At 36.8% G+C, this 12,162-nt stretch overlaps 1 long non-coding RNA gene across 1 annotated transcript; it reads right to left on the bottom strand.

Annotated features, from left to right (window-relative positions):
* Nucleotides 1–5,537: 5,537 nt before the first annotated feature.
* On the bottom strand, nucleotides 5,538–11,526 carry LOC135289420 (uncharacterized). Its single transcript, XR_010352169.1, has 3 exons — nucleotides 11,423–11,526; nucleotides 7,644–7,724; nucleotides 5,538–5,666 (listed from the first exon to the last, which is right to left on the bottom strand). It is a non-coding gene; the product is annotated as an uncharacterized LOC135289420 (long non-coding RNA).
* Nucleotides 11,527–12,162: the final 636 nt, after the last annotated feature.

Here is a 12,162-nt window from a genome sequence, read left to right on the forward strand (position 1 = left end):
AGCGGGATGCATAAAATACTAAGTCAAATGTTATTATCGTTACTTGCTGCATGTAGTATGATTAAATTCAGAGATACTGCTCATGGAATAAAAATACTAGGCTAAAAATTTAATCTCTAAAAGACAAGGAGAAGGGGAAGGAAAAGAAAATCAATAGAAGTATAAGAGAAAATTAGAAAAAGCAACACAAGCTGAACAAAACCTACAGAAGGAGAAAGTGTTGACTAGTGCAACCAAGTGGCACGAAGAAGAAATATCAAGTGAGAAACAACAATTTGGAAGAAGAACAAAGAAAATCATCAAAGACTTAATCGTTACACTGAAGTATGCCCTGTGACTGGGTTGTCTTGACCTTTTTTCTGATTTAATCTCTTTTACTGATAGTATAAGTGCCTATTATTAGAAATTGTCAGCATATCCATAAAGTAAATGGCACTGAGGCAGACTCTTTTTATTTTAATAAACTAGAATCTCATGCCAGCTAATTTTCCAAAGTATTTTTCAATTGTGGTGAAAGAAGATTACTAAATACTTTAGGCTGATAATTGCTCTACGTGCCAAAGGATATCTTCAGTAAATGCAAAGATTCTTTGAAGTCTCAAAAATAGAAAGTATTTTATTACCAAATGGCATTATTTTCACTGTTTTAATAGTATGACTTAAGTGAAGACACAAGTGTGTCTTTACTGCCTGAGAGTTCATACTTGCTGTGCCACACACTGACAGAAACTGCTGCTTTCTACCAGCAGGGAGAGTTGGGCAGTCAGGCATCTTACACAGGTGGCTGTTAAAGAAAGTGAAATAATCTGGGGCTCGTCCATGAGCACTATTGAAGGACAATGCATTAAAAATGCTTCATAAAAATGCCTAATTCATATGACAAAAAAAAAAAAGTCACTGATGAGCTTCAGAAAACACAGGACATGCAGGTAGCTGGTCGTGTTCCTGGCATGTAACCCATGGTTTTATTTTCATACTACAGACAGAAATAGTCCTAGAAAATACTCACCTTAGCAGAACTGAATTGGGCTGCCTGTTTCTTATGCAGATATATAGTTTCTAAGAAAATCTACTTCATAGTTAAAACCAGTGTTATGCCTACGGTTTATCAGAATGTAAACACTTTTTATAACGTGCACCACTAAGTAATTTTGCACAAAAACCAGACAAATTCCTTGAGACTTTTCTGTGATCACCTGGCAAAACTCTGTCTTGTACAGCAGGTTTTCATCAAGCCAGAAAAAACCAGGTTGCCCAGAGAGATGATAAATTCCCCATCCCTGAAAAAATTCAAGGTCAGGTTGGACAAGGTTCTGAGTACTCTGATCTAGTTCAGAATGTCCTTGCTCATTGCAGGGGGTTGGACTAGATGGCCTTGAAAAGTCTCTTGAAATCAAAGTATTCTGTGGTTCTAAGATCTGCAAATAACTCGTTCCCGAACAAAATAGCCATTTACTTCAACGGCGCATTTTTGCTACCAAAGATGGAAAATGGATGCATTCACATTTACAGGGAGTTTGACTGAGAGGGAGCTCAAGCAGCTGAGGCTGGCAAATGGCATTTTTAGGCTTAAGCCTTTTCTCTTGGAGCCAGCCCACTGTAGATAAACAAGTTTTCGGAGAAAGACAGATTGCTGCTCTTGTCTATTAACCAAAACTCTTGCTAGATATGTGGAAAATGCAGACTCATCTCCTTGCTCCAAACCAGATGCTACAACTGCCTTGATGTCCCACATTCTGACCAAATGAGCGCGTTCCACCAGTAATGGTTTTCATTTCACCAGAATATTCATATTTAAGTTCCCAATAGCAATTTAACCTGTAAATTCTAGTAATAAATCTTACTTATTTCAATGTAAGTGATAAAATCATCTCACTGTATTTTTAGGTGTGAATCTGAGTGTCTTACTTAGGTAATTCAAATCTGAACTTTTGACTGTTGATTTTGATTTGTTTTTACCTTGATGTGTTACCAAGTGTTTATAGGACACTGTATACTTTAAAGTCACATGGTACCTGTAGAATGCTTGATACATCTCTTAAATTAATGAAGAGTTAGGACAGTGTCAAAAACTACTCAGACAAGATTTATTTTTTCAGCTAATCAGCAATAAATTCACACAAATGCTGAATCCTTCTCATGCTGCCTATCAGTGACCCAGACAGTACTGTTTCACAAGCAGAGTACATGTCATCTCAGAGGAGAGTTTCAGAGATCACCTTAGACATTTTCAGGGATGAATCCTCATTCCAAGAAAATGAGGCTCTGGCTTATATAGACAGGTCCACTGAGTGCAAAGGATCATGATGAGGTGTTCTTTATATTTTTCATAACAATGAAGGATACCTCTGGCAATTAACTTTCCCTCCATTATCAGGAATGCTGCAAAATAAGACCAGCTTCTAGGTACTGAAGAGAGTAAAAGAGACAAGAGCTATTCTACAGAGAAGAGACACTGAATTTTATATGTAGCCTGGACAATAGAAGAATGAACCATTTGAGTCCCCTGCTCTTGTGCCTTTGTTGCCTCTGGAAAAAAAAAAAAAAGAAAAGAAAAATTAATGATCCTAAGGTTGCTGCAAAGAGTTACATTCCTGGCTTTCTATAGGTGTCATGGAGGGAAAAGCAGATAATCTCTCCCTATAATTAGATTTTCTCTTATTTTGAATGTCCATGGCAACAAAGTAATGAGGTCTCTTCAGAGTTCACGGGCATCCCTGGTGCTGAGCCAAACCCTGTGAAAAAGTCAGTCCTGCTGTTCCTGGAAGTGCTTCATGCAGGCACACCAGGTTTTTATGTGAAGGTCCTCTTTCAGGGGTGTTGCTATGGAACCTTCTTAGTAACTCAGCTCTGATAAGCCTTTGCTGTGCAATTACCAGCTGGTGGTTTGGCTCAGAGAGCCTCCAGTCCCTTGGCACTGTGATTAATCTGAGACCTGTGGGGTGTTTGAGCTGACACTGGTATTATGCACCTGGGGTTTGCCTTGACTTGTTAGCCATCCATTCAAACTGCTGGTTTTCCTGGTTACCAATTCTCCATCCAATTCTTACTCCATAGCTGCTCGTTTACTCCACAGCTTAGTATATTTTACCAAATATATATTAGGGGAAAAAAAACATAAAGAAATAGAGTAAATATTTAATGATTAACTTTTGCAACCCAATTATTATTAAGATGGTGTTAATCATGTGAAATAGTAAGCTTGTCTAAATCCTCTGAGCTTTCTACAGACATCATTTCCGCAACAACTTATTTCAACAAATTGAACACCAGTTTTATTTATTATTTTGCAGACTATGTTAATGAATATTGTTCTTTTACAGATTCTGTCACTTGAAAGGCTAAATTAGACTTCACCATTTCCAGATTAATAATTCCTCCTGGAGAGAAGGCTGGAGAGAAGATGCTTTTGAGAAAGGATCCAGGTTCAACATTTTTGAACCTATGTACCATATATATTCACAGCTACTGCTTTTTCTCTCAGTGATTGGCCCGTGTTGCTTTAGAGTAATGTACAAATGGATTTTTGGGGTACACTCCACTTAAACAGCTTGAATTATAATTATGTATCCAGAAGGTAAATGAATTGCACACGACCTTATCATTTTGGTAAGCTTTGTACATCTCTGAGGTTTGAAAAATATCTCTTAAGTATGAATTGATACCCGGATCTTCAAAGTGGTGTAGCATTATGATCTTTTCAATAACACCAAGAAATAAGAAAAAGAAAAAAACAAGAAAGTATGGGAAGTCATAGAACATAGTATCATTAAGGCTGGAAAAGGCTTCTGAGAACTTTAAATTCAACCATTAACCTAACACTACCAGATCAATCACTAAACCACATTCCTAAGAACGTGATCTACATATTTTTAAAACACTTCCTGAGCTGGTGATTTTACCACTTCCTTGGAAGCCTGTTCCAGTGATTCATTTAATTCTGACAAATTTATCTATAGGCGCAACCACCACAGATATGAAATATATCTGCCAAATTATAATGTTCTCTTCTTGGGGAGGATTCAATTTTGGGGGCTTTAAAATTCTACTAAATATTAAAACAGATTTCAGAAATGGCTCCAGAGTAATTTATTGCACTTAATATTTAATTCCACATAGTTCTTCTACCATAGAAGATGCATGTATTTCTGCTTCTAAAATACTATACGTGGATATCCACCTAGAAAAATAATTAAGGTATTAAACTTTTGCCATTATTATTTTTAAGGATATTTTTTCTTTTGTCTTTCAGAAGTTTTCCCTCAACAGGAAAGACATATTTTCTTTACAATCAAATTTGCTGCAACTACATTCTGAATACATAACTACTGCTCTCTTCACTGTGAGATCCAAACTTGATTTCCACTACATACCTACTTGAATTTTGAGATACAGAAATATACATGATTAGAAGATGCAATGTGAGATAAAATAGCAAATTCGTTCTATCCTGATGAGCTTAGTGACTCTTCCTCAATTAAAAAAAAAAAGTTCTACACCCATCAAGAATTTCATTTAAGCAGCATAAAGACTGTTATATGAAAAGAAAGAAAATGGTAGATGATATTGAACATCTTCTGAGAGTTGCATAGTTTTACCAATGCTATCATTCCCCTTTTCGTGTAAAGTCAAATTGTCCGTAGTCAAAAATCATCAAACTCTAAAAAGACAGGTCATGCCTGACTAACAAGGAAAACACTTCCAGAATGAATATTCGAAAAGCTTGCTCAACCTACCCTGTCCTAAATATATTTCACTGAAACCTGGAAAACCAGAATAAGCATTAAGAAAATATGCTTCCTTTGAAAAACATATTTCTTAGTGGAGGGCTATTCCCAGAGGGTTTAAAATCAGCCTTTAAGTTACTGCTTCAGCAGGAGAATGCTCAAACGTTGTCTTCTCTAAGACACTGTTTTACAGTTTTTCGGCACACTTTTAATACTGGATCAGCTTGAATTTTTTTCCTTCTTGTTAATTTTCAGCCTTTAGTTTATTGATTTTGAGACAAATTGGTAAAGAAGAAAAGAAAAGGATACACAGAGGGAAAGGACAAAGAGGAATATTATAAGGTTGGGGAGACAGAACAAAGAAAGAGGCAGAGACAAAAGCAGATGCCTGTTTGCCTTCTGCCTTTAGACTAAAACATAATAACTAGAAACTACATGGAAAAAAATATTTTTATAAGGTCTGTAGAGAGAGTCCAGTCTAAGAAAATAGCCTGTGATTATTTTTTAGCTTCTGAACAAAGACAGTAAATATAATTCTGAGCAATTTAATAGTTTTTTCTACCTGTCCCACTTTAACATTTTTTTCCATAACATTTTCCATCAGCACACAAATCTTTGAATGACATAGAATAAAAGCAGCTGAAAACACAAGGATTAGAGTGATATCTCTGCATATTTTTCTAAAATAGAGCCACAGAACAGTAACATACAGAAGCTTTGATTTTTCTGGCCTGCAGCAAGCATAAGACTCATGGCTCTCCAAGTCAGACCAAGGGGAATTACTAGTGCAGGAATTACTGCTAGTACCATTTTACATTTTATTTTACTGCTCATCCTTTTCTTTCACAAGCCATGTTTAGCAGGGCATCTTCCAAGCTTCCAAAATTCAATCGCTACGTTCATGCATTCCTCCATGTTGCCTTTTTATTTCAGAAGTCCCTAGGAAATACCATAAAATTACTTATTTTCCACATCATTGCAAGATGGATGTGAAAATTAGCTCTTTTTAAAATCACATTCATTAAGGTTATTTTTTTCAAAAATGCTTTGAAGTAAATCACCCAAATAAATTGAATTTAGACTTGGGAAAAAACCAGATCCTCTGGAGTTCTGTGATTTCACTGCTTGATGTCTGCAGGTACTCAACACTGCAGATGGTGTGGGAATTCTTTTTCCCCTTTTGTTAGACTCCTTTATTATCTGCTGCTCTGTAGTCTGATATGGAGGACCTTCTAAAGCCACAAGAGCAGACTCAGGCAGGCCCATCAGCTGATAAACATTTGTTGCCTTCACCTCTGCCGCTGTGAAATTGACTTCTTTTTTGGAATCAGAAAAACAAAAGATGTGCTCAAAAGAGCAGAAAATCTACCCTGGGTTGAAGGCTTATTCCCCATTTCTCTGCCTTTGCCTTCTAGTTCCTCCTTTCAAAACCCTGTAGTCTTTGATCCAAGAATGTATTTACAGGAAAAAAAAAAGATACTATTTCACAAACCATTTTGGTACTTCCAATAGGACTAGCTGTAAATCTGAGGTAATAAAAGCTAAACTAAAAATAGAAGGGAAATCCTGAGCATTTTACAGAATAATTACAGAATAATAACCATTGATTTCTTCACAGTCATTATGACTGTATCTGACATTTACAGTGTTCATGGGTTTTAGAAAACATAGTAAAGGAAATTTTGGGCACACAAAGGATAGAATTTTTCTACACTGAATTCTTCCTAACTACATATCCTGCCTTCTTTTAAAATCTTTAAACAGATTTTTATCTAGTTCTTATGTGGAAAATTTTGCATATGCTTTTGTAAGAAGAATTTGTTGAACTGCCTCTTTGCTGTTAAGTAATAAAATAAACCTACTTGAAAGGACAGTTATGTTGTCATGTGAGTGCTTCTAATTAAACCCACATAAAATTACCATGAATGAGTGTCTAAGAAAAATAACAGTAATATAGTATGGAAGCAGTTTTTCAAGCTTGTTTTGATTATGAACATAATTAAATAAAGTATTTAATATTTGAAAGGGGGACCGAGGATCGATATCAAGTGGCATTTTTAATTTTAGAAAAAATATACAAGTAACAAATACTGGCTTTGCTATGACACCAACACAATCTTCATGGCTACTCTAGAACACAAAAATATAATCTGACATAATTGTTGGACTATATTATATTATAATCCAACATAATTGTCTACCTAGTTTATATACAGTCTATCAAGTTTATATATACATTCTATCTAATTTATGTATGTTTTGCAGAGATTGCATCTTTCCAGTCAAAGAAAAAATGTAGAAGAACATGTTGTTTCTGAAGTTAATTAGCACTCTATTCCCAGAGAACCACTCAATCCAGACTTAGAGACGCTAAGAGATTGTCAAAAATGCACTGTTCCTAGTGGACAAGTGGTGCTCAAACTGGCATTTGGAAAACAAAAATTTATGAAACACTTCATCATATAGTACATTTTTAAGTGTACATGGTTTGGAAGGAATTATGTTTACATCTATTCTGTTGGTTTCTACTTTCCTGATATAAATAATAAAATAGTGCACTGTGCCCCAGACAGCTAACCCAAAGTAAGCCAGGTCAGCGATCACCATGGAGACCTTTAAGAACTCATAAATGCTTAAAAAATAAAATCAGCTGTCCTAGAGGTACTAAAATAATTCCTGTGCTTTTTTAAACCTTCTTCTTTAGCCTCTGCCTCATATGGGGCTCCTCATGTGCCCCCTCTTTGTCATCCAACCACTCCACTAAACACATCTCTTTAATTAAGTACTTTTGATGAATCCTTTGACAAACTGAGTTAAAATTGGCCAATAATTTTAAAAGAAACAGAAAGAAAGATACAGGTGACATTTAATTTTCTTAATTTTGCCTAAAAACAAGTGATGCAATTTGATACTTACTGAACTGTAGGCACTCTGTACATAGCACAAGATCACCATATCAGTCATGGCATACGTCCAAAACTGACCAGGTTCCTAAGGCTGGAGATTAAAAGAGGATAAGATTCTGAAAACTCTGTTATCTCACCCTCCAGTCCCATGAAGATGAGGTTTTTATAAGTAGGGAACAACCTCAGAGAAGTTAAAGATGCATAGAAATATATCTTCTTTCAGGATAAATTTTGTGCATAAAAATGAGTACCTATAGTGAAATGCATTGGAGATCTGGGTTGCAACAGCAGCAGAAGGAAGGAATGATCTTCCATGAATGACTGTCTAATCTATTTTACAAATATAAGAAAAAAAAAAAAGACAAAAACAAAACAACAAGCAAAATAAAACCTTTGAAGATAAACTCCTTACAAGCAAAAATGTTGACAAAAAATAACTATGTGACAACAAGTCCATAAAGAATTTTTTCACAAGACATGTACCTGTTAGGGCAGGTTCAAAGGAGGGTCAAGGAAATTATCAGAGGACTGGAACATTGATCTTATGAAGAACATCTGAGAGGGTTGGGGTTTTTCTGGAGAAGAAAGGGCTCCAAGAAGATTTCACTGTGGCATTTCCATGCTTGAAGGGGGCTTATAAGAAAGACAGAGAAAGACTTTCCAGCAGGGCTTATAAAAACTATATAATGGCAAACAGTTTAAACTCTGAGTACATTTACACTGGAAGGAATTTCTTATGGTAGGAGTGGTAGGACACTGTAACTAGTTGCCCAGAGAAGCTGTGGGTGCCCCATTGCTGGAAGTGTCCAAGGCCAGGTTGGACAGGACTTTGAGCAGCATAGTCTAGCAAAAGGTGTCCCTGCCACACACAGTAAGAAGTTTGGACTAGGTGATCTTTAGAGATGCCTTCCAACACAAACCATTCTATAATTCTGCAATCCTATCGTTTTTATCCTTTCTCAGTCTAATTTAATAATGAAACCTACTTGTTCAATAAAAATCAAATATATTATCCAAGGTTTATAAGATTAAAACTTGTAATCAGGAAAGATCAGTGTAAACAACATCTTGTTTAGAAAAATCAGTTTCCAGAAGAAAGGAAGAAAACCACAAGTGTTATTCATAAAAAAATGAAGTATTTATCAGGAAGAGACGTGTTTCTGTACCCAAGCTCTATTTGTGGTTACTGAAGAAAGAACTCCTCTCCTCAGCTATTGCAGCTACATTGGAATAAGGCAAGAGCATTGAAGAACAACCAATGCACATTTCATGAAAAAACAGAAATGTTGACTCAGGGTGAAAAGGTCAAAATTAGGCAGAAAATAAGCATTAAGTACAGAACATAACTGGGGTTTAGAAATAAATGCATTTTCTTCCGGAAGAAGATTGCTTAACAGGAGCAGGAAGCACAGTGATGAGAATACTTTTGGTCTCTGTGGTAATGGAATAAATGATGGTCAATGACACATAGCTGAGTGATTTGAAATAGATGAGAAAGCAGAATGAGGAGCCTTTCCTCCATTTTAAAGACAGAAGCTTACCACAGAGACATTTCTGGGGATAAAACTTTCATTTAAGTAAAAGCAAGCTACTGGGGTATATATCTGCTTGAACATCTATCATCTCATTTCCCTGTCGGTTTCTTATTTGGACTAACGTTTAAGCTACCAATGAAAGAAGCTGACTTTGCAGAGCCTACCATATCTTGAAAAGTGTGTTGCGTTGTTAGTTATCTACTGGCTGAAATAACATTTACAAACTTGGTGGTTTGCTTAAAAGCTGCATGTGGAAAACAAGGAGGTAAATTAAAAATTTTTATTTTGGCTATAGATTAAAATTACTCACATGGACAAGCCTGGAGAAATAAGTCAAAGGTGTCACTTCACACACACAAGGATACATTGTCCATTTATGGCACTCAACAGTTCACAGAGAACCAAAACGTGTGAAATGCTGCTCTATTTATTGATGGAGCAGAAAATGTGGTTTCTGACTAACAAGCTAACAAGCTCCAGTTTTGGGGAGAGTCAGGAAGTATCTCCTGTTCTTCACCTGGACTTACTGCTTTGGGAAGAGCAAATTTTCTGCAATTTTGTCATACACATGCCTGGACCAAAAAAAACCCAAGAGGCTCCTGCACCTTCCTTACCTTATTGCTTGCTCCCTCTTTGAATCTGCTGGTGCCTTGGGATGGGGATGAGAAGATAATGACTGAGAGAAGCAGGAATTCATTTTTTCATGGAGCTTTTTGCCACAAGTGTTGGAGGACTGTGCTGTTTCACTGGAGCCCCAGAGGGTGCAAATCTGGTTAAACCTAAGTAAAGGCTGTCAAGGAGGGGCTAAAGCTGGTGGCCATTCTGCTGTCATGAAAGAGCTGAAAATCATAATCAAAGTATGACGTGTCTTTGGCAGCCACCTAGCATACAGCAACCATTTGCATTTGCATCCATTTTATCCCGTCACAGTCTATTTAAAATGACAATTTTGACTATGTTAAAAACCATGCAATTATCAGACCATTGGCTTCACCTGAATTCAAAGCTAAAACTTAAAAAGGGGTGCAAACTATTGGAAACATTGCCTACCCTAAGGAGAGGTCATGTCTTTGTCATATTTTTCTAAACCAGCATGATGTTGATGGTTTTCAAGTCAACAATTGTTTTATATTTGCCTCCTCTTTTAAACTCAACACCATGGGTTTGTTTTCTAAAAGTTGAAGTTCTTTCCTTCCTACTAAATTAGTTTTGCATCTTTGTATTTCTACGATAAATAGGATTGGCAGTACTTGGACTAAGCTTACATATTACTTTTTACTTTAGGTATATTTTTCATACATTATATTTACTAGATCTCTGAAAGTCTTCCAAAAGATTCTTTACAAAAAATAATGCATATTTACTTTGTTTGTAAAATAAATGTTTGTTTCAAGATGAGTAGGAAACTGGAAGTGAGGATTTGAAACAGAGAAATAATTTTGGCAAAAATAGATTACTGTTTTTTCCTTGTCCAGCACTGATAAAAATGTAATTAGTGACATAATAGATTAGCTAGAGAATTTTCCTAGTTATGGAAATGAGCGCAGATTGGAGGGGTTTTATAAAACTCATTTCAAAAGCCGACAGAAATCTGAGGGTATTCTTGAATCACAGGGGAAAGGGAATATTCGTCAAGAATGATGACTGACTTGCACTGACATTTTTCTTTGTAAAGGGTAATGCATGCAAAAGAAAACAGAGCAAATAAAACTTATACAATATTCTGAAAAGTAAATTATTAGACATATCCAGTCCTGAGGCAAAAAATCTGTTTGGTTCCAAGTAAGCGGATTAAAATATCCAAGTAGTTGGACTGGAGAGCCTACAAATTTCTCACAGCTTTTCTAGATGTAGTCACCTGGGGCTCCCAGGAAGCTGGGGACCAGCACAGGTCAGCACTGCCCACTTGCCCACACGTGGAGCAGGAGTAAAGTTCAGGAGATTCCAAACAGGGATTCCCATGAGATGCCCATGAGCTGGGCAGCAGGAAAGTCCAGCCCAGTCTAGCAGCCTAAAGATAGTTCTGGTATGGGGAATAAAGCTTCCTTAAAGTGGGTAGAACAAAACTGATAGTGAGATGTGCAGATGTGACCATTTTGCATCTGATACATCATGGCCCTAATTACTGGATGGGAAACAGGAAGATGAAGAATACTCATCTCTACCCACAAGTTCCTTTTGTTGCACTTAGTGATAAGAAACACATTGCAGCCAGCCAGATAAATGACAGGAGCATTCATTCTGCCTAACCCACCTTTCCACTATATCACATCCAGCTAGTGTGAATTCATCCTACTGCTTTTTTATTAGAAGCATTTAGAAGCATTTAATATCCACAGTCCATATTGTTGTCCTTACACAAACAGCAAGGAAATTCATTATGTTGTCATAGCATACTCTGTTTTTGTACAGCATGGAATCACAAAGTCACTGAGACAGAGCTTCCTTGACAAAGGGGAATTAAATAATTCCTAAATTTTAGCTCCAAATGAGTTATAAATGCTGAAAGTGCCACAGGAGTCTCAGGACAGGTAGCAGCTCATGGTCATTCCTGTTTCAGCACCCACAGCCATGACAGCCACTGCACTGAGTGCCTGACCACAGGGCAGAGGCAGTGCCTAATCCTGGCCTCTGCTGGCAGGGGTCTTGCTGACCACAGTAAGGGAAAACATGCTCCAGCACATGAATGTTTCAGCACACTGACTGCAGAGGAATGAAAGCTCCTGCTGGCTTTACACAGTAAAGTCATCGAGATTTTACAGCCCTTGTGTGTCTGAATGCATCTATCCATAATTTTTTCAACACAAGTGCAAAACCTTTTTATTTCGAGACCGGCTGCATAACCAGCTCAATGCTGAAGAACAAGAGGCTTTTTGGTGCTGCAGACATGCTGTTTACAAGGTTAAAAAGTGTAGATGGGGAATATCAAAGGGAAAACATTTATGAAATCTCTCCAAAGAACACTTCCCAGAAGCTCGTGTGGCTGCTTGAGAA

The sequence above is a fragment of the Passer domesticus genome, chromosome 1 (assembly GCF_036417665.1).
Source record: "Passer domesticus isolate bPasDom1 chromosome 1, bPasDom1.hap1, whole genome shotgun sequence".
Lineage (NCBI taxonomy): Eukaryota > Metazoa > Chordata > Aves > Passeriformes > Passeridae > Passer > Passer domesticus.